This window comes from Hylobates moloch, unplaced genomic scaffold, assembly GCF_009828535.3.
Source record: "Hylobates moloch isolate HMO894 unplaced genomic scaffold, HMol_V3 SCAFFOLD_15, whole genome shotgun sequence".
Lineage (NCBI taxonomy): Eukaryota > Metazoa > Chordata > Mammalia > Primates > Hylobatidae > Hylobates > Hylobates moloch.
In genome coordinates this window covers 80,850,924-80,878,710 of record NW_026652290.1, presented here as the reverse complement: position 1 = coordinate 80,878,710, position 27,787 = coordinate 80,850,924, and the positions used below count along the sequence as shown (strand labels likewise).

At 44.3% G+C, this 27,787-nt stretch overlaps 1 protein-coding gene, 1 non-coding gene and 1 pseudogene across 6 annotated transcripts in view; 2 read left to right on the top strand and 1 right to left on the bottom strand.

Moving 5' to 3' along the window:
• Nucleotides 1-11,468: 11,468 nt before the first annotated feature.
• On the bottom strand, nucleotides 11,469-11,575 carry LOC116484335 (U6 spliceosomal RNA). Its single transcript, XR_004252517.1, has one exon. It is a non-coding gene; the product is annotated as a U6 spliceosomal RNA (small nuclear RNA).
• Nucleotides 11,576-22,040: 10,465 nt separating this feature from the next.
• Nucleotides 22,041-25,078, top strand: LOC116484266 (uncharacterized; annotated as a pseudogene).
• The window catches only part of PPM1B (protein phosphatase, Mg2+/Mn2+ dependent 1B), a 69,124-nt gene continuing 66,021 nt past the window's right edge, over nucleotides 24,685-27,787 (top strand). For all 5 annotated transcript variants that reach the window (XM_032176524.2, XM_058428337.1, XM_032176520.2 and 2 more), the window contains exon 1: nucleotides 24,685-25,103. The gene's annotated coding sequence lies outside the window, so the exon portion shown is untranslated. The remainder of the gene's footprint in view (nucleotides 25,104-27,787) is intronic.

Here is a 27,787-nt window from a genome sequence, read left to right as displayed (position 1 = left end):
TTGGTGAAAGAGCAAGACTCCGTCTCAAAAAAAAAAAATAAATAAATAAAAAATAAAAAAAAATAAAGACGGGGTGAGAGGAGGAAGTAATCCATGAGATTATACTTTTTTTTTTTTTTTTGAGACAGGGTCTCACTCTGTCACCCAGGCTGGAGTGGAATGGTGCGATCTTGGCTCACTGCAACCTCCACCTCCTGGGCTCAAGCAATCCTCCCACCTCAGCCTTCTGAGTAGCTGGGACCACAGGCACACACCACCATGCTCGGCTAATTTTTTGTATTTTTGGTAGAGACAGGGTTTCACCACGTTGCCCAGGCTGGTCTCAAACTCCTGCGTTCAAGTGATCCATCCACCTTGGCCTCCCAAAGTGTTGGGATTACAGGTATGGACCATCATGCCTGGCATTGAGATCATACTTTAAGATGGTGTAAGTAGTCTATACGGTGGGCTTGGAATTCTCATGTAGCCTAGCTTTCCGTAGTTCTTGCCAGTTTATTGAGTATGGTTCACTAGCATTCTCGTAGGTACAAAATCTACCCTATATTCTTCCAGGAATTTAGTTCTTTTGCTTGAGTTATCCAGAATTTTCCACCAACTGTCCTGAGCACTACAATGTGAGAATGCATTCCTACCTTGCTGCTTCAGGGAAACCTAGGGTAAAGGGCAACATTATCTTCAGGGTTTCTGGGGTCAAAATATTGCTTTTAGAATGTAATTGTGATTAACTGCAAAAAGGCCCATCCCATCTACATGGGACTGCTACTTTTTTTCTGGAGAGATATATATATATAAAATATATATATAATATATAATATATTATATTTTCTGGAGAGAGAGATATGTATTTTATATATATATAATTTTTTTCTTTAACATTTTTTATCAGTATGTCTGCCTGGTGGGCACTGGCCAGGTTTGCTTAGCTCTGTCCCTCCTTGGCCTCCTAGTTAAATAATTACAAATGCAGTCGGGCACGGTAGCTCACACCTGTAATCCCAGCACTTTGGGAGGCCGAGGTGGGTGGATCGCCTGAGGTCAGGAGTTCAAGACCAGCCTAACCAACATGGAGAAACCCTGTCTCTATAACAAATACAAAATTAGCCGGGCGTGGTGGTGCATGCCTGTAATCCCAGCTACTAGGGAGGCTGAGGCAGGAGAATCGCTTGAACCTGGGAGGCGGAGGTTGCGGTGAGCAGAGATCATGCCATTGTACGCCAGCCTGGGCAACAAGAGCAAAACTCTTTTTTTTCCTCAAAAAAAAAAAAAATTACAAATGCCCACAGACTGGTCATTGCTACCTAGATGCAATGAGACTAGGCTACGTATTTGTGATGCTTAGTCATTACCATCACCCTGTGGACAGTACAGCAAGAGGGAACTAGTGACTGCATAAAACATATCCAAATCCTGACTGCTGGACCCAGGTGACTTGGCTTGCTTTTATTGAGGCAAGTTTTACAGCCACATTAGGTAATTTTGCTAGAATTTCAGGGTGACCTTGTGCTATGGTATAAATGTAAGTGTCACCCCACAATTCATGTGTTGGAATTTAATCACCAATGTGATAATATTACAAGGTGAAGTTTTTAGGAGAAGGTGATGAGGTAATGAGGGCTCCATCCTCTTGATTGGGAGCTTGTCTCTCCCTTACATCGTGTGAAGACACAACAAGAAGTCAGCATCTTTTTTTTTTTTTTTTTTTGAGATGGAGTCTCCCTTTGTCGCCCAGGCTAGAGTGCGGTGGCGTGCGGCGCAATCTTGGCTCACTGTAACCTCTGCCTCCCGGGTTCAAGCAATTCTCCTGCCTCAGCCTCCTGAGTAGCTGGGATTACAAGCATATGCCACAATGCCCAGGTAATTTTTGTATTTTTAGTAGAGACAGGGTTTCTGCCATGTTGGCCAGGCTGGTCTTGACCTCCTGACCTCAAGTGATCTGCCTGCCTTGGCTTCCCAAAGTGCTGGAATTACAGATGTGAGCCACTGTGCCCTGCCATGAAGGCACCATCTTTGAAGCAGAGAGCAGCCCTTATTAGACACTAAATTTGCTGGCACCTTGATCTTGGACTTCCCAGCCTCTAGAACTGTGAGCAACAAATTTCAGTTGTTTATAAACTACCCAGTCTAAGGTATTTTATTATAGCAGCAGAAATGAACTAAGACACTTGAGTGTGTTTGTTAATGTAATAGGTATGGTAGGCCAGACATCGTGGCTCATTCTTGTAATCTCAGCACTTAGGGAGACCAAGGGAGGAGGATTGCTTGAGCCCAGGAGTTCGATTCCAGCCTGGGCAACATAGCAAGACCCCATCTCTACAAAAATAAAAATAAATCCCCACTTGGAGTTATCTGCAGTGCTGTAAGGGACTGCAGATGCTAGAGGAGTTGCAGTCACCCTACATCCCCAGGCAGATGTTCTCTGCTGTCTTTAACTTCTTTGGCCTCACTGCGGCAACCTTCCACTTGTATTGAACATATTTATTGACTATATGTTGAAGAGTGCTACAAACTTTTACTTGAATATATGTTGATGAATGCTACATTTCACTGTGGCCTCAACTCACTCCTCTGCAAGATAACTTCAGTAATTTAGAAGCATTATCACTAGTTTTGTAATGTTTCTTTAGAAATGTTAAAGGCATCTATAGGTAGTCACTGAATTGTGAAGAGTATGAGATCAATTTTTAGATGAAGCTGAGGTCAGCATGTGTCATTATGAAAGTAATCCTATTCGTCATCATATATATATATATTTTTTCGAGACGGAGTTTTGCTTTTCTTGCCCAGGATGGAGTGCAATGGTGCGGTCTTGGCTCACTGCAACCTCCTCCTCCTGGGTTCAAGTGATTCTCCTGCCGCAGCCTTCCAAGTAGCTGGGATTACAGGCACCCACCACCATGCCCAGCTCATTTTTGTATTTTTAGTAGAGATGGGGTTTCCCCGTGTTGGCCAGGCTGGTGGCAAACTCCTTACTTCAGGTAATTCACCCACCTTGGCTTCCCAAAGTGATGGGATTACAGGCGTGAGCCACCACGCCCAGCCTTGTCATCATATTTTAAAGACCCTGTCCACGTGAAAACTAAGCCATTATACCCAGTTACGCCAAGATAACAAAAGTCATCAGTTCTCTTTCAAACATGAAAGGGTCTTCTTCAGATTTCCAGCAGTATGTGTGCCCAGGAGAAAAGTGACACAGGTTTGGTGAGTAGTCAAAGGGCTGTAAAAGGTTTGATAAATCCCCACTTGGGGTTTTTCCTGGAACAAATGAACAAAAAGCAATATTTAAATATTTAAAAGGTCTTCCTGACTGCTGTGTTACAAGGAAACCTACTGAGGCCTAAACTAAAGTGAAAGCAGGAATCCTAAGAGGTAAAGCGAGCACCAAAGATGGCTTAGTCCTAAGGTTTCTGAAGAGCTCTGGAGACCTTGAACTTCTTCTACTGTGACGGCTGCACAGAGTTTGGGGACCTAGGGCCTATCCAAGTAGAGAGTCTACTACAGGATCCCCATAAAGCTGAGACCTCCCTGCCCCAAATCTCAGAGAGAAATAGACTTACCACTTAGAAGTGAACAGCAGGCTGGGCGCAGTGGCTCATGCCTGTAATCCCAGCACTTTGGGAGGCCGAGGTGGGTGGATCATCTGAGGTCAGGAGTTCGAGACTAGCCTGACCAACATAGTGAAACCCTGTCTCTACTAAAATACAAAAATTAGCCAGGCATGGTGGCGGGTGCCTGTAATCTCAGCTACTCGGGAGGCTGAGGCAGGATAATCGCTTGAACCCAGGAGGCAGAGGTCACAGTGAACAGAGATCATGCCATTGCATTCCAGTCTGGGCAACAAGAGCAAAACTCCGTCTCAAAAAAAAAAAAAAAAGTGAACAGCAAACAATTTGCCTATCTTGAACTTGACTCTGGGTAAGGAGAACAAGATAGAAAAATTCCCCCCTGGGCATTTGCTACCACAGACTGGCCTCCAAGTGGATTTTTAGTCCAATAGCCTGCTCCCTATGAGGTTTGAAAACCTAAAATATCATTTATATGGTTTGACTCTGTGTTCCTACCCAAATCTCATCTCAAATTATAATCCCTATGTGTCAGGGGAGGCAGCTGGTGGGAAGTAATTGGATCGTGGTGGCAGATTTCCCCCATGCTGTTCTTATGATAGTAAGTTCTCATGAGATCTGATGGTTTAAAAGTGAGGCACTCCCCACCCCTGCCCCCACCACCTCCTGCCACCATGTAAGATGTGCCTTGCTTCCCCTCCTGCCATGACTGTAAGTTTCCTGAGGCCTCCCCAGCCATGTGGAGTCAACTAAACCTCTTTTCTTTATAAAGTACCCAGTCTCAGGTCTGCCATATTCTCAGGTCTGAGACTGGGTAATTTATAAAGAAAAGAGGTTTAATTGACTCACAGCTGTATAGCAATGTGAAAACAGACTAATAGAGTCATATAACTTGAAGTGGTCCCAGGCTGGGAGTTCCTTCAGTCAACAGGCAAGAGGATTGCAATTTCAACCTGGACCTCAAAGAAATCCTGCCAATAAAATGCTAAGGCTGGCCGATCGCAGTGGCTCATGCCTGTAATCCCAGCACTTTGGGAGGCCAAGGCGGGCGGATAACGAGGTCAGGAGATCAAGACCACCCTGGCTAACATAGTGAAACCCCGTCTCTAATAAAAATACAAAAAAAATTAGCCAGGGCGTGGTGGCAGGCACCTGTAGTCCCAGCTACTCGGGAGGCTGAGACAGGAGAATGGCGTGAGCCCAGCAGATGGAGCTTGCAGTGAGCCGAGATTGCACCACTGCACTCCAGCGTGGGCGACAGAGCGAGACTCTGTCTCAAAAACAAACAAACAAAAAAAAAGCTAAGGCCAGTGATTCAGCTCACAGTGAAAGATCTAATGACACAAGGAAATAAGGCACTCAAAGCCAAGAAATAACCAAAACTAAACAGCAAAATCGGCTGGGCTAGGTGGCTCATGCCTGTAATCGCAGCACTTTGGGAGGCCAAGGTGGGTGGATCACCTGAGGTCTGGGGTTCGAGACCAGCCTGGCCAACATGGTGAAACCCCCTCTCTACTAAAAGTACAAAAATTAGCTGGGCGTAGTGGCGGGTGCCTGTAATCCCAGCTACTTGGGAGACTGAGGCAGGAGAACCTCTTGAACCTGGGGGGCGGAGATTGCGGTGAGCCATTGCACTCCAGCCTGGGCAACAAGAGAGCGAAACTCCGTCTCAAAAAAAAAAAAATGCTAAACAGCAAAATCAAATCTGCAAAGACTTCAGATATTGCAATTGTCAGATCCAACATCAAATTACTGTTTTGTATATTTAAAGAAATAAAAGGGTGGTTTCAAAATATGAGCAAGGAACAAAAGACTATAAAAATAGTTAAGCCAATATGATAAAGAGCCAAAGAGAATTTCTAGAGATGAAAATTTTAATCATTGAAATTGAAAACTCAATAGATGGATTAAGCCTCAGAATAGAAACAGCTGAGAAGAGAATTTGTAGAAGAGTCCAGTCCAGGCTTATAGTCACATAACTCCAGTTTTGTCCAGGGCAGTTTCAAAATTCCAAATGTGTTCAAAGCTAAATCTTCTCTGCTTCTCCAGCTCAGGGCTGCCTCAAGCATCAGAGACAGAGGTAGGGGAGGCAGTCTTGTCAGCCACTCCTCTCCTCCCATACCACCTCCTGAACTTGCTAACTGCTGTTTCTGACCTCTCCATCCTGTACCAGTGGGGAAAGGGGATTAGGGGAAGAGGCAGTCTTTTATACCTAGTACAGTGTCCTCTGGCATCAGTGCCCTCTGGGAATGGAGAATGCCCAAAGCTGACTCTCTATCCCAGGTCACCCCTCTCTCTCCACCTACCCTGACTGCAGTTCCCTGATGCAGTCAACACTTCTCTGGCTGTCAGCTTTTGATGACTTCCTCAATTTGGGCTTCTGGTGATTCCTTCACTCCTTGAGGAGCGAGGAGGCAAGATTCCTCTTCAGATCATCCCAGGTGCAATGGTTTGAATGTCTCTTCCAACATTCATGTTGAAATTTAATTGCCATTAATCCAGATTAGGTCATGGACTAATGCCATTATCACAGGGGTGGATTAGTTATTATAGGCTTGCAGCCTCCCTTTTCTCTCTGTCTCTTGCACTCTCTTGCTCTTCCACCTTCTGACAAGCAATAATGCAGCAAGAAGGCATTGACCAGATGCAACCCCTCAGTCTTGGACTTCCTAGCCTCTAGAACCATGAGCCAAAGAAATCTCTCTTCCTGATACATTACCCAATCTGTGGTATTCTGTTATAGCTGGGGAAAACAGACTACAAAAATTGGTACCAAGAAGTGGAGCTGTTGCTATAACTAGTACTTGAAAATTTGGAAGTGTCTTTGGAACTGGATGATGGGTAGAGGTTTGAAGAATTTGGAGGAACAGGCTGGAAAAAGCCTGGATCGCTGTGAATGGAGCATAAAGGGAGATTCTGATGAAGACTCAGGAGAAGAGCTGTAGGGAAACCTCTTAGAGATTAATCGATGGCTGTGATCAGAACGTTGGTAGAAACATGAATGGTAAAGGCCATTTTGATGAGGTCTCAGGCGGAAATGAGGAAGAAGGTGATGGAAACTGAAGTAAAGGCCATTCTTGTTATGCAATTGCAAAAATTTGGCAAAATTGTGTCCGTGTCCTAGAACTTTATGGAATGCAGATTTTAAGAACAATGAACTAGGATATCTGGCAGGAAAAAATATCTGAACAGCAAAGCATCTGGGCTACTATGTGTCTACTTTTAGTCACGTACAGTGAGATGCAAGAGGAGAGACATGAACTTCAATTTATGATTTTTTTTTTGGAGACGGAGTCTCTCTCTGTCGCCCAGGCGGGAGTGCAGCGGCACAATCTCAGCTCACTGCAACCTCTGCCTCCCAGGTTCAGGTGATCCTCCTGCCTCAGCCTCCCAAGCAGCTGGGATTACAGGCGCATGCCACCATGTCCAGCTAATTTTTGTATTTTTAGTAGAGATGGGGTTTGTCATGTTGGCCAGGCTGGTCTCAAACTTCTGACCTCAAGTGATCCATTCGCCTCGGCCTCCGAAAGTGCTGGAATTACAGGCGTGAGCCACTGCACCCAGCCAGGAATTTATAATTAAAAGTGAAGCAGAATAGAAAAATTTGGAAAATTTGCAGGCTGGTCATATAGAGAGTGAAAAGGCATTTTTTAGGAGAGCAAAGCAATGTTGTGGCCAAGCAACCATTTGCTAAAGAGCTTACCGTAGCTAGAAGGGAGCCAGGTGCTAGTTATCAAAACAATGGGAAAAATACCCTGAAGGCATCTCAGAGAGTTACAAGGCTGCCCCTTGTAGCACAGGCCCAGAGCTGTAGGACGTTTCAGGGGATAGCTTTGGGACACCTTCCACAAGCTCCTTCCCAGGGCTGCCACAGGTCTCTGATCCCAATAGCCTTCCTCCACTGCCCCAGCTATGGCTCAAGTGGGCCCAGGTGTGGCCCCACCCACTGCTTCAGAGTCTATAACTGGTAAGCCTTGACAGCATCCACATGCTGCTAATTCAACAGATGCATAGAATGCAAGAGTTATAAGGGCATAGCTTCCTCCACCCAGATTCCAAAAGACGTCATGGACAGTCTGTGGGTCCAGGAAGAGACTTGTCATAGAGCTGAGCCACCGCAGAGTCCCCACTGGAGTAATGCCTAGTGGAGCTGTGGGAGCAGGACCACCACTGAGGCCCCAGAACTGTAGAGCTACAAATGCACAATGCCAGCCTGAGAGAGTCCACGAGCACAAAACTTCAACCTGTGAGACTTGCTGAGTGGACTGAGCCCACGAAAGCCACAGGGGTGGGGCTGCCTGTGGTCTTGAGGGCCAAACCACACATCAGTGTGTCCAGAATGTGGGACATGAAGTCAAAGGAGATTATTCTTTAAGACTTAATGTTGTTTTTTTCTGTTGGGTTTTGGACTTGCTTAGGACCAGTTAACCCTCCTTTTTTGTCTATTTCTCCTGTCTAGAACAGGAATGTATATTTTATGCGTGTCGCACCATTGTATTTTGGAAAAAGATAATGTTGTGATTTCCCAGGCTCACAGCTGGAGGGAATTTGCCTCAGAATGAATGGTGCCTTGAGTCTCATTCATATCTAATTTATTTCATTTTATTTATTTATTTATTGAGACAGGGTTTCATTCCTGTCACCCAGGTTGGAGTGCAATGGTGCCATCTCAGCTCATTGCAAACTCTACCTCCCGTGCTCAAGCAATTGTCCTGCCTCAGCTCCTGCATAGCTGGGACTACAGGTGCACGCCACCACACCCAGCTAATTTTTGTATTTTTCGTAGAGACAGGGTTTCACCATGTTGCCCAGGTTGGTCTCGCACTCCTGAGCTCAAGTGATGCACTTGCCTCAGCCTCCCAAAGTGCTGGGATTACAGGTGTAAGCCACCACACCTGGCTTTCATTCATATCTAATTTAGATGAGGCTTTGTACTTTGGAATTTTGAGTTGATGCTGAAATTAGTTAAGACTTTTGGGACTTTGGTGATAGAATGAAAGTGATTTGTATATGAGAAGCACACAAAGTTTGAGGGGCCAGGGGGAGTGCTATGGTTTAAATGTCTCCTCCAAAACTCATGTTGAAACATTTTTTTCCAATTACCCAGTTTCGGGTACTCATGTTGAAATTTAATTGCCAGTGTAACAGTGTTGAAAGGTGGGAACTTCAACAGGCGTTAGTCCTCATGAGTTGATTAATGCAGATCACAGGAGTGAGCTCGTTATCACAGGAGTTTGTTTCCCTTCTCTGTCTCATGAACTCTCTTGCCCTTTCACCTTCTGCCAGGGGATAAAATGGCAAGACCCTCCCCAGATGTGGCCTCTCCACCTCAGACTTCCCAGCCTCCAGAACTGTGAGCCAAATAAATCTTTTTTCTTTATAAATCACTCAGTGTGGTATTCTATTATAGCAACAGACAATAAACTGAGGCTGGGTGTGGTGGCTCACGCCTGTAATCCCAGTACTTTAGGAGGCCAAGGCAGGCGAATCACTTGAGATAAGTAGTTTGAGACCAGCCTGGCCAACATGGTGAAACCCCATCTCTACTAAAAATACAAAAATTAGCCAGGCATGGTGTCACATGCCTGTAATCCCAGCTACTCGGGAGGCTGAGACCGGAGAATCACTTGATCTGGGTGGTGGAGGTTGCAGTGAGCAGAGATTGGACCACTGTACTCCAGCCTGGGCGACAGAGTAAGACTCTGTCTCAGAAACAACAACAACAACAAAACAGAGGCATCCAGTACTTTTTGTGGATTCCACTTTGTTCCCTGGGAATATTTTCCTTTGGAATTGTAAATGAATTTCCACTGTAAATGAAAGTCCACCAGCCTGGCCAACATGGTGAAACCCTGTCTCTACTAAAAATACAAAAATTGGTTGGGCGTGGTGGCAGGTGCCTGTAGTCTTCATTACTCAGGAGGCTGAGGCAGAAGAATCGCTTGAACCTTGGAGGCGGAGGTTGCAGTGAGCTGAGATCATACCACTGCACTCCAGGCTGGGTGACAGTGAGACTCTGCCTAAAAAAAAAAAAAAAAAAAGAAAAGAAAGTCCAGTTTACACCCAATGTGACCTTGCGAAGAGGTGAATCTTTGGCCATTTTTTCTACCTTCATACTTGGCCAGGATCAGACCCAAGTCTTTCTTCCTGAAACTCCAGGGGACAAATTCTGGGAGGTCTCCTTGAGGCACCTTTCCTTTGGCTTGAGGTGAGGAGAGGAGGCACCTTTCTCACTGCCTGCATGTGGAAGTCAGGGGAAGAGAAAGCACTTTCTAAAGAAATCCTCACTCTCACTCTTTCTACCTCAACCTTCTCATACTTTGAAGGTCAATGATGGGTTCATGAAAGCCAGAAGTGTGTTTATGATCTTAACAGGTCCAGAGTGACTGTGGGAGTACTAGTCCCCAATGGATTGGTCTCAGCTTTTGGGGCCTGACTAAAACAGAGAGAGAGAGAAATGCCATTTGAGCATATGGTTCCACTGGATTTTATCCCAAATAATCAAAATCATTATGTTTTTAAAAGAAGTAGAAAAATGCAAATAAGATGTTTCCGTTTCTTTGAAGTCAAAAATTCAAAGCTAAAAATGCAAACCACAGGGGAAGAGAAGATATTTACAATGCATATTACAAAGAGCTTATGTTCAGAATACATAAAGAATTCCTATAAACCAATAGAAAAATGGGCAAAATCTTGAACAGGCTCTTCACAAAAGAGGATAGTCAAATGACCAATGAACATAAAAATGTACTCAAACTCATTAGAAATCAGGGAAAAGCCGGGCACGGTGGCTCATGCCTTAATCCTAACACTTTGGGAGGCCCAGGCAGGCGGATCACAAGGTCAGGAGATCAAGACTACCCTGGCTAACACGGTGAAACCCCGTCTCTACTAAAAATACAAAAAATTAGCCGGGCGTGGTGGCGGGTGCCTGTAATCCCAGCTACTCAGGAGGCTGAGGCAGGAGAATGGCGTGAACCTGGGAGGCAGAGCTGGCAGTGAGCTGAGATTGCACTACTGCACTCCAGCCTGGGCGACAGAGCAAGACTCCGTCTCAAAAATAAATAAATAAATAAAAAATAAAATAAACACTGAAGCGGCGGGGCGCGGTGGCTCACGCCTGTAATCCCAGCACTTTGGGAGGCCGAGGTGGGCACATCATGAGGTTAGGAGATCGAGACCATCCTGGCTAACATGGTGAAACCCCATCTCTACTAAAAATACAAAAATTAGCCGGGCGTGGTGGTGGGCTCCTGTACTCGCAGCTACTCGGGAGGCTGAGACAGGAGAATGGCGTGAACCTGGGAGGCAGAGCTTGCAGTGAGCCGAGTTCGCGCCATTGCACTCCAGCCTGGGCAACAGAGCGAGACTCCGTCTCAAAAAAAAAAAAAAGAAATCAGGGAAAAGCAAGTTTAAATTACATTGAGATATACCATTACACACTCACTAGGATGGCTAAAGTTAAAAGCAGAAAACACCAAGTGTTGATGAGCATATGGAGCAGCTGGAATTTTTCTATATCAGAGGAGTGGAAGCATAAATTGATCTAACCACATTGGAAAACTGCCAGGAGTAGCCATTAAGTCTGAACTTTTGACTTAGCAATTTCATTCCTAGGTATTTACTTAATAGGGCATATATGTGGTGTACTAAAAGATATATTCATGAATGACCATAGCAGTATCATTCATTATAGCCCCAAACTGGAAACAGTCCAAGTATTTATAGATAATAGAATGGATGCATACATCATACTGTATTCATAAAATGAAATACAATGTAGGAATAGAAATTAATGTACTGTTACCCACTTAAATGCAAGCAAATCTCACATGAATAAAAGAAGTTGAACACAAAAGTATCCATAATGCATGATTCCATTTATTTATTTATATATTTATTTATTTATTTTTTAATGAATGCTTCATAAATTTGCATGTCATCCTTGCACAGGGGCCATGCTACTCTTCTCTGTATGCATGGTTCCATTTATATAAAGTTTGTAAACAGGCAAATCTATGGTATTAAAAATCAAGAAGGTGATTTCCTTTGGGGAAGAAGGAGAGAATAGCTATTGGGAGGGGGCAGAAGGGGAATTCTGGGGTGCCAGTCATGACCAATTTCATGCCTCGTTGGTGGTTACATGGTGTGTACACTTTGTGATAATTCATTGAGCTTTATACTGTTATGATTTGTGCACTTTTTGGTATCCATTTTATACTTCAATAGAAAAAAATAGTCTTTAAAGGGAAAACAAAAACCAGAACCATTTTAAAACCCCTGCTATAAGAAGACAGAGATGAAATATGAGTACAGGAAGAACACTGGTTCTGAGTCGGTGTTGTATCCTTGCTAGATTAGTGACATTAAACTTGATCAGTGTCGGCCGGGCGCAGTGGCTCACGCCTGTAATCCCAGCACTTTGGGAGGCCGAGGCGGGCGGATCACGAGGTCAGGAGATCGAGACCATCCTGGCTAACATGGTGAAACCCCGTCTCTACTAAAAATACAAAAAAAAAATTAGCCGGGCGAGGTGGCGGGCACCTGTAGTCCCAGCTACTCGGGAGGCTGAGGCAGGAGAATGGCATGAACCCCGGGGGGCAGAGCCTGCAGTGAGCCGAGATCGCGCCACTGCACTCCAGCCTGGGCGACAGCGAGACTCCGTCTCAAAAAAAAAAAAAAAAAAAAGATCAGTGTCACTGATCACTTGATCATACTTGATGTCGCTGAGCCTCAGTTTCTTCATTTATGAAACAGGAATGATATCACAATACTTTCTTAGAGGACTATTGTGAATGTCAAATGAGAGAATGCGTACAAATGCACTTTGAAAACTAAAATATTTGTTTATGAGTAGTCATGCCAAAAAAAAAACTAAAACAAACATCACATATAATAATACATATATTAAATGACAAAAAATTCAAGGCCGTTTTTCCTTCACAATTTGTTCTCTCAAGAAATCATCTATCCCAAGCACAGCTGCTTTTTTTTTTTTCTTTTTTTTTTTTTTTGAGACAGGATCTCTCTGTGTCACCTAGGCTGAAGTGCGGTGGCACTATCATGGCTTACTGCAACTTCCACCTCCCAAGCTCAAGTGATCCTCCCACCTCAGCCTTCCGAGTAGCTGGGCCTGTAAGTGTGCACCACCACATCTGGCTAATTTTTTATTTTTTTAGAGGTAGGATCTCCCAATCTTGCCTAGGCTGGTCTCAAACTTCTGGGCTCAAGCTATCCTCTCACATTGGCTTTCCAAAGGGCCGGGATTACAGGCATGAGCCACCACACTCAGCCCTCACAGCTGCATTTTTAAAAAGAAAAGAAATAATCTAACATCCAACTAAGAATCAGGTAACAAAGGCCTCCCATACTATTTAATCCTCATGAGTCACCAACGGATGTACTGTATAGCCATGCAGATATGTGAGTCTACAGATAAATTTAGAAGCTTTTCATGGCCATGAAATAGTGGCATCTTGATACAACTGACTTGTCTCAATGGACAAGTGTAGGAAGCCTTTTTCTTACTTTTAATCTGGATGTCTCAGTTACAACTATTTTGGTTACAAATAACGGAAACCAACTCAAGCTAATTTAAGCAAAAAAAGAATGTGGAGATGTCTCACAAAACTCAAGGGCGTAAAGTAGTTGAACTTCTGGAATCAGAAACTCTCAGCCTTGAAGAATCCAGGCAGAGCTGGCTCCTTTCTCTCAGCCCTACTCCCTGCTTCATTCTTCTCTCACAACTCACTGGCTCTCTCTCCTTCCCTGGGCACAGAATGGAGAAAGGTGGCCTGAAAGCTCTCTGAGTTGACAGCATTTCCTCTCAAAAGACCAGCTTAGCCTGAAGGACATTTTCTTGGTCTCAAATCAAAATTCCCAGGAAAAAAAAAAACAGTTTGGCCTGACTTAGGAAGAGTGACCACTGTGGTCTGGTCAAATGACCAGACCTCCAGTGTCATTTAGTACCAATGTGTCTGTTGGAGACCCATCCCCCTGGGCAGTGGGTAAAATTCTCAGAGGAAGAGGGTTATGATCTGGGAATACACCCACAAAAGTTATGATCCTAGCCTCTGGGACTACAGTCGAGTTGAGAAGAGACTACATAACATACCTAATACAATTAGAGACTAGCACAAAACAGTATATAATTAAGTATAAAATTGCACAGCACAAAAACATTACTACTGTAGCTCAGGAAAGAGAGAGGAGATCCTGTAATCTGTTGTGATCAGCAGAGATGATAGAGGAGGGAGAGAGGGGGCTATAGTGAGCAAACTAGCAGGATTGCAGAAGGTGGTTCAGGTTGTTAATTGGTAGGAAATTTGCTTAAAAATATTTCTCTTATGTCTGATTACTAGCTTCTAGTTGGTGTTGAGTTCTGTTGAAGTGTTGGGAAATTATAAGACACATTGCTTTAATTGAAGTTGTTCTTTTCTATAATCTTATAGCATTTTCTATCCAATATACTTTCACTCACTTCAGCTTGAGATACAGAGATTAGGTTTCCTGGGGCCATTCAGCTATTTGTCCCCATTGAGAAAGTATTTTGCAATAAATCTAGCAATCATGTCTAATACTTTATGTTGGTTTTTCTATATTGTCCTGAATGATTAATAGCAAACAAACCATAATACAGTTGCCCAAATATGAACAAACGTGCATATTCATGTAGCAACTGAAATTCACAAAAGTGCTTAACTTTATAATATAATCACCCCACAGTAAGTAAATAAAAGTAACACTGCAAAGTTATTGTAAAAGAAAATTGTTTCAGTGGTTGTATATAATCTTCTAAAGCACACAAAGAAATATGTCCAGGAGAAAGTAACAAAAATATAAATATATTCTTTTATGACTTATGAAATTATTATAATTATAAAATTGACCTATAAAATTATGAACAATGACCTTTATTTGGTGTTTCCTTGCTGTAAATTGTATGAATTTGGTATTGAGAAAATCACCAAAATAGCTGTCCTTCATGGGTAGAGACAACTGTGATGGAGTTTGAAAATTATACTCAATTTATTGTTTTTTATTTTTTCGAGACAGACTCTCGCTCTGTCGCCCAGGCTGGAGTGTAGTGGCACGATATCGACTCACTGCAACCTCTGCCTCCCAGGTTCAAGCGATTCTCATGCCTCAGCCTCATGAGTAGCTGGGATTACAGGTGTGCACAACCATGCCCAGCTAATTTTTTGTAGTTTTAGTGGAGACAGGGTTTCACCATGTTGGCTAGGCTGGTCTCGGCCTCCTGACCTTGGGCAATTTGCCCGCCTCAGCCTCCCTCCCAAAGTACTGGGATTACAGGCATGAGCCACTGCGCACATCCCAATTTATTGATAGACAATTGAATTCCAAAATAATACAATGAAAAACAAGCTTTAGCAGATGGCTTTCTCCCTCTCTATAGCTATTTACTGGGTCAAATTTAACCTTAAGATATAGTGATAAATATAAATCTATGTAGAGAATTTTCTCACCTAGTCTATCCATTTTGCATCCTTTTCTAAATAGTACTCTGAAAATAATTATTTTTTAATTTTTATTTTAGGTTTGGGATACATGTGAAGGTTTGTTACATAGCTAAACATGTCAACGGGGTTTGTTGTACATATTATTATATCACCCAAGTATTAAGCCCAGTACTCAATAGTTACCTTTTCTGAAGAATTTTGTTTGTTTGTTTGTTTGTTTTTTAGACAGAGTCTTGCTCTTGTTGCCCAGGCTGGAGTGCAATGGCATGATCTCGGCTCACTGCAACCTCTGCCTCCTGCGTTCAAGTGATTCTCCTGCCTCAGCCTCCCGAGTAGCTGGGATTACAGGCGTGTGCCACCATGCCCAGCTAATTTCATATTTTTAGTAGAGACAGGGTTTCGCCATGTTGGCCAGGCTGGTTTCAAACCCCTGACCTCAGGTGATCCGCCTGCCTTGGCCTACCAAAGTGCTGGGATTATAGACATGGCCACCATGCCCAGCCAGAATTTTTTTTTTTTTTTTGAATCAGTATCACACTTTGTGATTTAGACTAGAGTGCAGTGGTGCAATCATAGCTCACTGTAAACACAAACTCCCAGACTCAAGCAATCCTCCTGCCTCAGCCCCCAGAGTGGCTGTGACCACAGGTGCGCATCATCATACTTGGCTAATTTTTAAGTTTTCTGTAGAGACTGGGTCTCGTTGTGTGGCTCAGGCTGGTCTCAAATTCCTGGGCTCAAGTGATCCCCCATCCTTGGCCTCCCAAAGGACTAGGATTACAGGCATGAGCCACTATACCCAGCCTGAAAAGAATTATTCTTTTTTTCTTTTTCTGAGATGGAGTTTCACTCTTGTCACCCAGGCTGGGGTGCAATGGCATGATCTCAGCTCACTGCAACCTCAGCCTTCCAGATTCAAGCGATTCTCCTTCCTCAGCCTCCCAAGTAGCGGGGATTACAGGTGCCCGCTACCATGCCTGGCTAATTTTTGTATTTTTTAGTAGAGACGGGGTTTCACCATGTTGGCCAGGCTAGTCTTGAACTCCTGACCTCAGGTGATCCACCCACCTTGGCCTCCCAAAGTGCTGGGATTATAGGCATGAGCCACCGTACCTGGCCAAGAATTATTCTTTTAATCTTTAATGTCTTTTTTTATCTTTCCACTTCAAAGATAATGAGGGCTATTTCAAGGCATTAGCGGGACAATTTTTTTTTTTTTTTGAGACGGAGTCTCACTCTGTCACCAGGCTGGAGTGCAGTGGCATGATCTCGGCTCACTGCAGCCTCCGGCTCCCGGGTTCAAGCAATTCTGCCTCAGCCTCCTGAGTAGCTGGGACTACAGGCGTGTGTCACCACACCCAGCTAATTTTTGTATTTTTAGTAGGGACGGGGTTTCACCATGTTGGCCAGGATGGTCTTGATCTCTTGACCTTGTGATCCACCCACCTTGGCCTCCCAAAGTGCTGGGATTACAAGTGTGAGCCACTGTGCCCACCCTAGCTGGACTACTTTATTTTGGTTTTGCCACTAACAGTAATTGTGTTAGTGGAGAGAATGAAAAAGTTGGAAGGAAACATTGACAAAACTGGCTAGATATGGGGAATTATATAGGAGGCTGAATGGGGAAACTGTTATGTCTTGACAGAGGTAATAAACTAGAGTGAGCTTTGGGAAGAGAAAATTTGGTTTAGGGTGTATGTATCAATCAGGATGCTTTTGGTTGCAAGTAACAGAAAATTCAACCAAAAATGCTGGGCACAGTGGCTCACACCTGTAATCCCAGCACTTTGGGAGGCTGAGGTAGGCTGATCACTTGAGGTCAAGAGTTCAAGACCAGCCTGGCCAACATGGCGAAACCCATCTCTACTGAAAATACAAAAATTAACTAGGCATGGTCCCAGCTACTTGGGAGGCTGAGATAGGAGAATTGCTTGAACCCAGGAGGCAGAGGTTGCAGTGAGTGGAGATCGCACCACTGCACTCCAGCCTGGGCGACAGAGCGAGACCTTGTTTAAAAAAAAAAAGAAAAAGAAAAGAAAATTCAACCAAAAGAGGCACATAAAATAAGAAAAATTACTATCACACTTAATGAGAAATTCAAGAGTAGAGTGGTTCCAAGGTTGTTTAATTCAATAGCTTGACAATATCATCAATGGTTAAGGTCCTTTCCACATTTTCACTCTTTCATGCATAGTGACTTGCTCTTTGTCCTCTAGTTTGGTCCTTTCATGGTCACAAATGGCTGTCATAGCTCCAAGCATCACATCCTTACAAAATAATAATAATAATAATAATATAGCTAAAATTTGCATAGTACGTTTGATAAGCAAAAGACTGCTCTAAGTACTTTACATATATTAATTCTTTTGGTCCTCACAGCAACCCTATGAGTTGGTTCTATTATCCCATTTTACAGATGAGGAAACCGAGGTACAGGGATATTAAATAATTTGCCCAGAGTCACTAGGTAGTGAGTGGCATAACTGAGATACACTGCAGGAATCTGGGTCCAAGAAAGGAAGAGTGGGTATCTTTTCTCATAGTCCTCATAAAAATGAGGACTATGAGGAACTATTCTTACAAAGATTATGAGGAACTATTCAGGATCCTCCACCTCCAGCATATTTCCTATCAAGTGTCATTAGCCTGACTTGCCTCACATGCACATTCCTAAACCAATCACCCGAAAGGGGGAATGATATTATCATAGATAGCTTAGACTGATTAAGATTAATCTCTGGGGCTGAGGAGCAGCTCAGTCTCCCCCAGAGCATACCTCAATTAAGTGAGGCTCTATAGCAGGATACAAGATAGAGTTAGGGAGGCTGCCAAGAAGGCAACCATTAGGAGAGAAGTGCCATGGGATGTTGAAATGGACAAATCCAGTAGGTAGCTGAGGACACACCAAGAGGATGGAGCTGGTGCTCCACACTTGGGGCTCAGATGCATTGAGGCAGTAGTTGAAGTCATGAGAATGGGACACATTTCCAGGGAAGATATCAAAATCAGCAGACTAAAAACTGAACCTTAAAAAAAATTGGTGGGAATGATGGTTGAAGCAATAAAACAAAATGTTCAGAATTGTTTAAGCTATGTGATAGGTACACAGGGTATATTATATAATACTACTCTCTCTAGTTTTGTGTGTGTCTGAAATTTGGAGTAAAACGGTTTGAAAAAAACAAATTCAATCCCAGAGCCTTTGCAAACTCTCAATATGAAGGAGCCCCCGTCCTTAGTCCCCAACCTCTCGGTAGACTTGTAATTCAATCCTTGTATAAGGTTTGTATCTACCCCCATATTTTGGGACAAGTTCTGGTCCCAGGCAGGGAGACAATAAGAAGCCCTAGTGTGCCCTCTTACTGGCTCATTTTCCAGCCGTTTTTGCTGCTGGTTGGTTCTGGTAACTCAGCTGGGAGTCTCTTGCATCCTCTCCTGTAACCACTTCTATCTGGCCTCAGAGCCTGAACTTTTCAACCCTGATCTCCAATCTTCCTATGCCCAGGTCCTGATAAGTTACCTGCCTCCGGACCAGTTACCTAATTGCGAGGATCTTTGCTTACTTGCCAGAATTAGGCCTCTATGTAAAGGACATTAAACACGGGCCTTAATATAAAACCTTTTTTAGTAGAGTGAGTTTCATATTTGGCCAGGTGGTCTTAAATCCTGACCTCAGGTGATCCACCCGCCTCAGCCTCCCAAAGTGCTGGGATTACAGGCATGAGCCACCCGACCCAATATGAAACCTTTTAAACTAATTGCACTGAAGTCCTGCATGACTCTTTCACCAAGAATTTTCGATTTGCAGGTTTCCTACAACTATATCCCTGCATACTTGTCGAATAATAGACTTGTGATTTTACTCCTATGTTCATCTCCTTGATGTCTGCTCCAGTCTGAGTCCGCTGAGATTCCTTTTTTTTTTTTTTTTGAGATGGAGTGTCGCTCTGTCGCGCAGGCTGGAATGCAGCGGCGCGATCTTGGCTCACTGCAAGCTCTGCCTCCCGGGTTCACGCCGTTCTTCTGCCTCAGCCTCCAGAGTAGCTGGAACTACAGGCGCCCACCACCACGCCTGGGTAATTTTTTGTGTTTTTAGTAGAGACGGGGTTTCAGCATGTTAGCCAGGATGGTCTCGATCTCCTGACCTTGTGATCCGCCCGCCTCAGCCTCCCAAAGTGCTGGGATTACCGAGCACAGTTTCACTAGCAGGAGAAAAAGAGCTTTCAGACAAGTAAACAGGAAGAGTTGCTGCAGATGTCGAAGGAACATAAGGGAAAAGTAGCGCAATGTTGCCTTTAGGTTTTTGAAGCATGAGCAAACCACCATATTGCATGAGCAAATGGGAATGCTATGATAAAGCAAAAGATGAAGAGTTGGCAGAAATGTATACTTTATTGTAAAAAGAAAAAACATAACAAAGTGAATGAATAATGTAAATGAATTTGGGCATAAATGCTAAACTGCTTACACAAATGGCTGTTATTAGAGTTTTCCACAGCCAAGCATATTTAAACATTTAGTAGTGTTGCAGCATTTATAGTTGGGCTCCATGTGAATAGTTTTCCCGATACCACCCACTGTGTTATAATCATAATCTCAATCATCTTATGTGTATGACACTCACTTTAAAACATAAAGGAGGATCTGCTTCTGAGGAAGCCAGTTTTGGCCTCCTAGGCTGTGGGGATTGCATGTAAGATCGTGATAGCTTGATCAACTTCCTCTCTAAGTAGGAAGCAGGGTTGGAGGACAGGCCCAGGCTTCAGGTCGTAGCACTGAGAAAAGGAAAAATGTCCAGCAAACTACTTGAGATCCTCCAAATGCAATTCAAGAAATACTTATCAAGCATATATTGTGTGTGATTTACAACAAAAGAAACGATGTCCTTGCTGAATTGGAGGTTATAGTCCACAGCAGGGGTACGACCTCCTCCATGCCTTTTTTTGGGCAAAGGGTCTCTGGTGAATCCTGTGGATTTCTTCTCGGAATAACATTTAAAAATACATAAAGCTCATTAAGATTACAAAGGAAAACCAATTATAATTAAAGACAGTTATCAAACAAGTACATTTGTGATATGCTTCTTTTTTTTTTTTTTTTTTGAAAGAGAGTCTCACTCTGTCACCCAGGCCGGAGTGCAATGGCATGGTCTCAGTTCACTGCAACCTCCGCCTCCCAGGTTCAGGTGATTCTCCTGCCTCAGCCTCCCGAGTAGCTGGGACTACAGGCGCGTGCCACCACACCTGGCTAACTTTTGTATTTTTGGTAGAGATGGGGTTTCACTAGGTTGGCCAGGCTGGTCTCAAACTCCTGACCTTGTGATCCACCTGCCTCAGCCTCCCAAAGTGCTGGGATTACAGGCATGAGCCACCACGCCCAGCCTATGCTTCTTTATTAATGTATGAAATAACAAGATCTAGTGATGAGTATAATAATTATAATAATTTCAAAAGAGTGGTGAGTATAAATGACATCTAGCGAGATTGTGATGCTTGGTAAAGACTGGGAATCTCTGCTCTAAGCAACTTGCGACCTCGCCATTCCCTAATTGTTTGGCCTCCCTTGCAGCTAGGGGTGATCATGTGACTTCCTCACCCAACTTTTTCTACATTACATTTAATATTGTTTTTATTTAAAACTATATATCAGGGAGTGATTTGCATTACTAAGAGATTCTAAAGCTCTTCATTGGCTCTGGAGAAAGATGTTACGATTCCCATCTTGCAGAACAAACCAAGGCTCAGAGAGCTTAGTTACTAGCTCAAGTCACACAGCTAGTTCGTAGCAGAGCACATTCTGATGGTACTCAGGGTTTATGACACATTACGTTTATGATAGTAAACACCAGTTTTCAAAGTTGTGAATCTTGTTGGGCTTTCTTTAATGGTTTAGTATTTTAAGCAAATAAAGCATACAACAAAGTTAACCTTCATATCTGTTCTGGGGTGTCTCCATACTTTTTTTTGTTGTTGTTGTTCTTAGTGATTGAACGTATGAATGATATGGAATTATCAGCCCACCTAAATGACTGAGTTTTGTATTTGTTTTTGGGTCAACCGAGGGAAAGTGAGAAGGAAGTCAAGCAAGCCAAGAAACTGTTCTCACGCCTTTCTGTGGTTGCTTGTATTCACAGGAAAAGGGTCCCTAAATGTCTTCAGTTTTTTATCCTTAGCATGGTTCCCATTTTAGAAGCTGAGGTCTCAGACTCCCTTCTGCTTACATAAGGGGTGTCAGGCAATGGAGTGTGATTAAAGAAAATTTTTTTTATAAGTCACTTCAATAATACTTCCTGCGGACTGTATGATCTCACGCTGATAATAAAGGGGACAGTGGAAATGTGAGAGATATATATGTTTTCCCAACATGCAAAAGTGAGGAAATGAATTTACTTTACATCTGCCTCCATTATCCTGTGCCAGAGGGTCTCAAACATTGATGCACATAAAAATCATCTGCAGGCCGGGTGCGGTGGCTCACACCTGTAATCCCAGCACTTTGGGAGGCTGAGGCGGGCGGACCACTTGAGGTCAGGAGTTCGTGACCAGCCTGACCAACATGGTGAAACCCCGTCTCTACTAAAAATACAAAAATTAGCCAGGCGTGGTAGTGGGTGCCTGCAATCCCAGCTACTCGGGAGGCTGAGGCAGGAGAATCGCTTGAACTTGGGAGGCGGAGGTTGCAGTGAACCGAGATTGCACCACTGCCCTCCAGCCTGGGCGTCAGAGTGAGACTACGTCTCAAAAAAAATAAAAAACAAAAAAAAAATCTGGGGAGCTATTTTAAAATTCACCTTTCTGAGCCTTGTCCCCAGAGTCCCTGATTTGTAGGCACGAGTGGACCTGGGAATCTCTATCCCAGAATCCCAGATGATTCGGATGCTGGTGGTCTATTCACCATGCTGTAAGAAACACCACTCTCACATAAACTTGATGAGTAGGTTTTAAAAATCTGAATTGCAGAGGCGGAGCCGCCACCCTGCCGCGACTTTCAGACTGCGACCATGGCCTCACGCTGGTGGCCGTGGGCGCGCGGCTGCTTCTGGGGGCCGGCGGCGCGGGCCCCGCTCCCCCGGCCTTGCAGGGCCTCCGGGGCCGTGCGCCGCTGCCTGCCGGCGCCCGCGCTCAAGCTCATAGGCGGAAGGAATTTGGCTTGTCTCAGATACCCTATTTTAGTCTTGTGAAACGCTTAACATCTGCCTGTCCAAATGTATATAGTATATCACGGTTTTATCACACAACCCCGGACAGTAAAACACACAGAGGTGAGAAATATACAGATCACCGATCCTTTCAAATTCGGTTGCAGAGACTTGAAAGGTCTGTATGAGGACATTAGAAAGAAACTGCTCATATCAACAACAGAACTTCAGGAAATGTCTGAGTACTACTTTGATGGAAAAGGAAAAGCCTTTCGACCAATTATTGGGGTGCTAATGGCCCGAGCATGTAATATTCATCATAACAACTCCCGACCCGATGTCCAGTTTTCACAAGCTGATTGCTGAGAAGGTTCTAGGCGGCGTCTGTTAAAAAGCATTGCTGTCTGTTAATTTGACATGTGCAAGCCAGCCAGCGCGCCATAGCCTTAATTGCAGAAATGATCCACGCTGCTAGTCTGGTTCACGATGACGTTATTGACGATGCAAGTTCTCGAAGAGGAAAACACAGTTAAGATCTGGGGTGAAAAGAAGATACGGTTTTTTGGTTTTTTAAAATCTCTTACCGAATCACATGCTTTTTGGACCGCGTTTGCTTTTCAGATTTGTCTTATTAAAAAGTAAAATATGCTTGCTCAAAAAACAAAAAAACCCGAACTGCAATTAAGTCTTTGTTTCTGCCGTCCTTATGACGGCCTGGACAATTGTCCCATTACTAAATTTGCCCCTTTCTATAAAACATTGACAGCCCCTAACCTGAATAGCACTCTGTTGGGTCTAAGCTTAAATTGTCTGCCCAAACCAATTTACACCAAAGTAGGAAATAGGTTTAAGTTCTTTTAGGACATTCGGATTAAAAATATATATATAAAAATATAAATATATATAAATATATATATATCCTAAGGTAAGTATTAGAATACCTCTATTACACTTTTGTTTCTCGTTTGGAGAATTAACATGGGAGCATCGTCTAATTTGATAGCTGGAGGAGTCATGTTCACTTTCCCCATCGGCCTGTTAAACCCCTATCATTCATTCTTGACTCATCCTGTGTCTTTGTGAAGCCTTTCTTGGTAAACCTTTCCACAAGGAAGACCCTTTATGTCATCACAGCCCTTGTGCATGTTTCAATTATGGTACCTATCATCTTGTACTGCGATTGCCTAATTTATTTTTGTATCTCCAGCTCTACATACAGTGCCTGGCAAACAGCAGGTGCTCAATAACTGCGAAATGAACAAGTCCATGTCAAGAGACTAGGCTGGGAGTGTTAAAAATCAATGCTGATTGAGAAACAAAATACGGAAATGTCAAGGGCTGGTATAAAAATAATCTCTAATAGCACAAAATCCTCCTGAAGGGAACACCTGTCCCACTTTCTCACTTTGCTTTCCAGGTTCTTCCGACACCCCAATTTCCCGCCCGCTCTTCTTTCTCCGGGGGACAGGTCAGGCAGGTATCCCAGCTCGGCAGCTCTGATAGGTCGGCGATGATTTCATTGTTAGGGAACATCCGGGCCTTTCCCCTCCCCGCAACACCTCCCCAGAGCCCGGCCTTCCCAGTTTCCCACTCTCGCGTGCGCCCCACCCGCGGCTGAAGCAAAACAACGGCCTCTCCCCTGCCCACTTCTTGTCCTCGTCTGAGCCATCCCTTCCCGTCTCCACGCCGAAGAGAGACGTTTAGATCCTCCAATGAGTGCCTAGGAGGACTTTCTTAGCCAATCAGTAGCCAAGCCCCTGCAGTTCCGGGTGGGACCCGGCGTCCACACCTATAGCTGGACTGCTCGTTGGTCCCTTATGGCGCTTCTTTTATGCAAGGCTTAGAGGTCAAATACGGGGAGCATGGTCGTCACAGAACAGACAGGATCCGTACAGACTCTCTGGGTTTGACCATTTTCTAGGACCAACCAATCGCTTTCCAGATACTTCCCCTCCTTTTGCGCGTTCATTTGAAAAAAGCCGGCGTGACGGACTTGGAAATTGGCTCAGTGACTGACCCGCAAAGAAAGCCAGTGACTGGGGGTTCGGACCACGATTTGGACCAATAAGAAAAGACAATCGCTGGGACCGGGGCTTTGCTAGGAGGAGCGCAGGTGGGCGTTATTTGATTGACGGAGGTCTCTACTTATGGCTGGTAGCGGGGTGGTCCCTGACGTTCGGGAGGTAAGACCTAGCGGAGGCGGGGCCGAATAAAGTAAATGGTAATAAAGGGTTGGGTCTCACTTAGTGGGCGGTGTTTGATGGACAGCTGACCTTGCCAATTGAAAGTAGCCACTGCTGCCCAATGGGAAATTAGAAACTCAGAGGCGGGGCCGGGTGGGCGGGGTAAACTAAGTACGGAGGTGCCGAGGGAGCAGCACTGGGAGGGAGAGAGGTGATTGACAAGACTCCCAGCAAACCGGGGGCCGTGAGAGGGCGCGCGGCATCCCAGTGGGTGGCAGCTGGAGGCGGGGCTCCCTGAGGGGCGGGGAAGGACTAGGGTGCGGGGAGGGGGTTGCAGAAGGAGCCGAGCGGCTTCTGCTCAATGGCGGAAAAGCCGCCGGTGCTCTGACCGCCTCGTTCCCCTAGCAGTTGCGGGGGAGTTTCCTGCCGGCGCGGCTGGAGTCTCTGATTTTCAGGGTTCGGTGGTTGGAAGATGCTCCAGAGAGACGAGGCTGCGGCGGAGGAGGTGGCGGCGGCCGAATCGACAACGGCGCTAGGGTGGAGAGAAGGCGGCAGCGGCGGCGGCGGCGGCGTGAGGGGCCGGGCGGTGTAAACAGCCCCGGAGGCGGCGGAGGCGGCGGTCAAGACCCGGAGGGGGAAGCGGCGGCCGAGTCAGGGTCGCGCCTCCGTTGGAAACTTGGACTGAGTACCGCGGCGGGCGCGAGCGAGGCGCCCTAGACATCTTCTCCCTCCCTTGCCTCAGGTAAGGCCGCCCGGCGCCCCGCCGGAGGGGAAGCGGCTGACCGGCCGCGCCGTCGAGGCCCCGGGCCCTAGGCCGGTTTTCGCGGGGCTGCCGAGCCGCGGCCGGGGCCTCTGTCCTTCCGAATCCTCGCTGCTTTCCCTGCTGCCGCGGAGCCTAGGCAGGGGAACGCTGGGCCTGGCTCTCGGGTAGGCCCCTTCCCCGGCCGCCGCCTCCGCTCGGCTGAGGGCTGGGAGAGGCGCAGGGAGAGAATGGGAGTTTGCTCGAACGCCTGGAAGCCGACTGATTCCCTCTTCCCTCCGCTTCAGTCTGCAAGCATCTCTTTCACACGAAAGCAGTGGGGCTACCCCAAGCCTTGGCGCTTCTCTTTCTGGTGCATGCCCTGTTTGAAAACACTATCTTTTCCCATTCGTTTCCTCATCAGCTTCTGCCCTACTCTGCGCTCCACTTCACTTCCTTGTTAAATCGTCTTTCTGTGCTTTCTATGCGTTTTACCCTCGCCTTCCCTCCTTAGTGGCTTTAAATTGTGTGTTTCTCTTTTCATCGTACCCCGGTATCTCTTGCCTGTCTTCCCTAGCACCATCCGTTTCGGATGTCATTCCTAACAGTGAAGTTCTTAATTGAAACTGCCACTTATTGTCAGTACCCCAAATCTACCGGAGCCCCATTAAGAGTGTAGACTGACTAGCCATATGTCGTAGATCAGTTTTTTATAGTTTAAGCCTAACAGCCTTAAAAAAAAATTGTATTATTAAACGTAAAGTGTGAAAATAACACGGAAAGTAATTTTTTAAATGAAGGAGTCAGTGAGTGTTGGAAATAGTTATTTCTTCATTTTTTAAAATTGCATGACCTCTCATGTCAGATTTAGCAGATCTAGGATGTTTGCCCATCTTATTCGGCAAAAAAAAGTGCTTCTTAGGCATTTGATAGCAGCCCAAATTCATCAATATTCAATTTCTTCTAAGAACAACTTGAAAACTTTTTTAAAAAAGAGACGTTAATAACTAGGAAGCTGTTTTGATAGTCACAGTTAAAGAGCTTTTAAAATAGGCTCCACATGTTTAATGTATCAAAATAAAGTTGGCAGGCATGTTGTAAAAGGATTATTTAGGAATTTGAGTAGTCTTAGTGTTATGTAGCTATTTTAGGAAAAACATTCTTTTTCTGTTAACAAACGTTTACAACTACGGTGATGTGAGAATTACTGAGGCTTATTGTGGGATTAACACAGGAACTGTCTTTATTTGAGCTACTGCATGGATGAAGAAGTGGTAAATTGTTCAGAGTAGACAGTGTAAGTCACAGTATGTTCTAGGAGATGGAGAAACATGCCATGGACACTGAATGTTAATAGATGTTATTTCATTTACTTTCTCTGTTGTGCAATAGCAAAGTTCCTATTGTTGGCCTACTTTTAAATGGAGCATTGCTAAGTAAATAGTGAGACAAGTTATTCTAATTATTATGATAGTCTTTTCCAAGTGTACAGGCCTTTTAAAAATATAGTTGAAGTAATGGTAATTTTTTAAGGAAATGTTTTTGAAGTTCTGCCAAATGGACAGTTCTAATCGAAATTTTAAAATTAAGTATTTAGAACAGAATATTTTAGTCAACACATTTTCAGGGATAATCTTTATTTTGTGCTTCTCTCAATGCCTTCTTTGTCTTTTTTTTTTTCTTAATGGTTGTGTTTTCGCCTCTTCATTTGTTTTTGCTCTCATAAAGTCATAACAGTTTCTGCAGTGGTTCTTTTTGTTGCTGTATATTAGCACGCAGTAGTATTTTTATTTGAGCTTTCATACTTTAAGATTTCCCCAGTTTCTAGTACATTATCCTCTGGATTTGTTGAAGTGATTGTTCTCTTTGAAGTGACCAGCAGAGCTTTCAACACCGTTTTCTTGCACTGGGTATCTGATTTCTGTGAAGACTCTAGGAATAGGTGAAAGGCCTTTCAGTTTAGTCATGTCAGTAAATACTGTTTTATGTTAGTAATTCACCTAATTACTAAATTCCTTAAGATTACATCATCTGAAGGACTAGTGTAGTGTCCAAGTAACTGTGCTTCTAAGAACAGCTGATTCACAGGTTGACAGGGTCAGAAAAAGTGGCTCTTGTTGAAAGTTATCTTTTCTATAACAAAGATTTTTTTATGGAATCTTTTGAATTAAAATATGATGATGCTGATTATGTCTTGGCAGTCTTGGAAGTGTAGAATTGGCCACGGTATCACTTAGTGATTGTGGTGATTTATTAAAAAGAGGCTATATAGGCCAGGTGCGGTGGCTCATGCCTGTAATCCCAGCACTTTGGGAGGCTGAGGCGGGTGGATCACTTGAGGTCAGGAGTTCATGACCAGCCTGGCCAACATGGTGAAACACCATCTCTACTGAAAATACAAAAATTAGCGGGGCGTGGTGGCGCGTGCTTGTAATCCCAGCTACTCAGGAGGCTGAGGCAGGAGAATCACTTGAACTCAGGTGGTGGAGGTTGCAGTGAGCCGAGATTGTGCCACTGCGCTCTAGCCTGGGTGACAGAGTAAGACTCTGTCTCAAAAAAAAAAAAAAAAAAGCTGTATTTCATGAGTATTTTTATATGTAACTATTTTAAAGTATTTTGTGACATTACCTAGCATAGAAAGTAGTTAAGTAGTATAATTCTCTCACTTCTAAAAATGCAACATACAG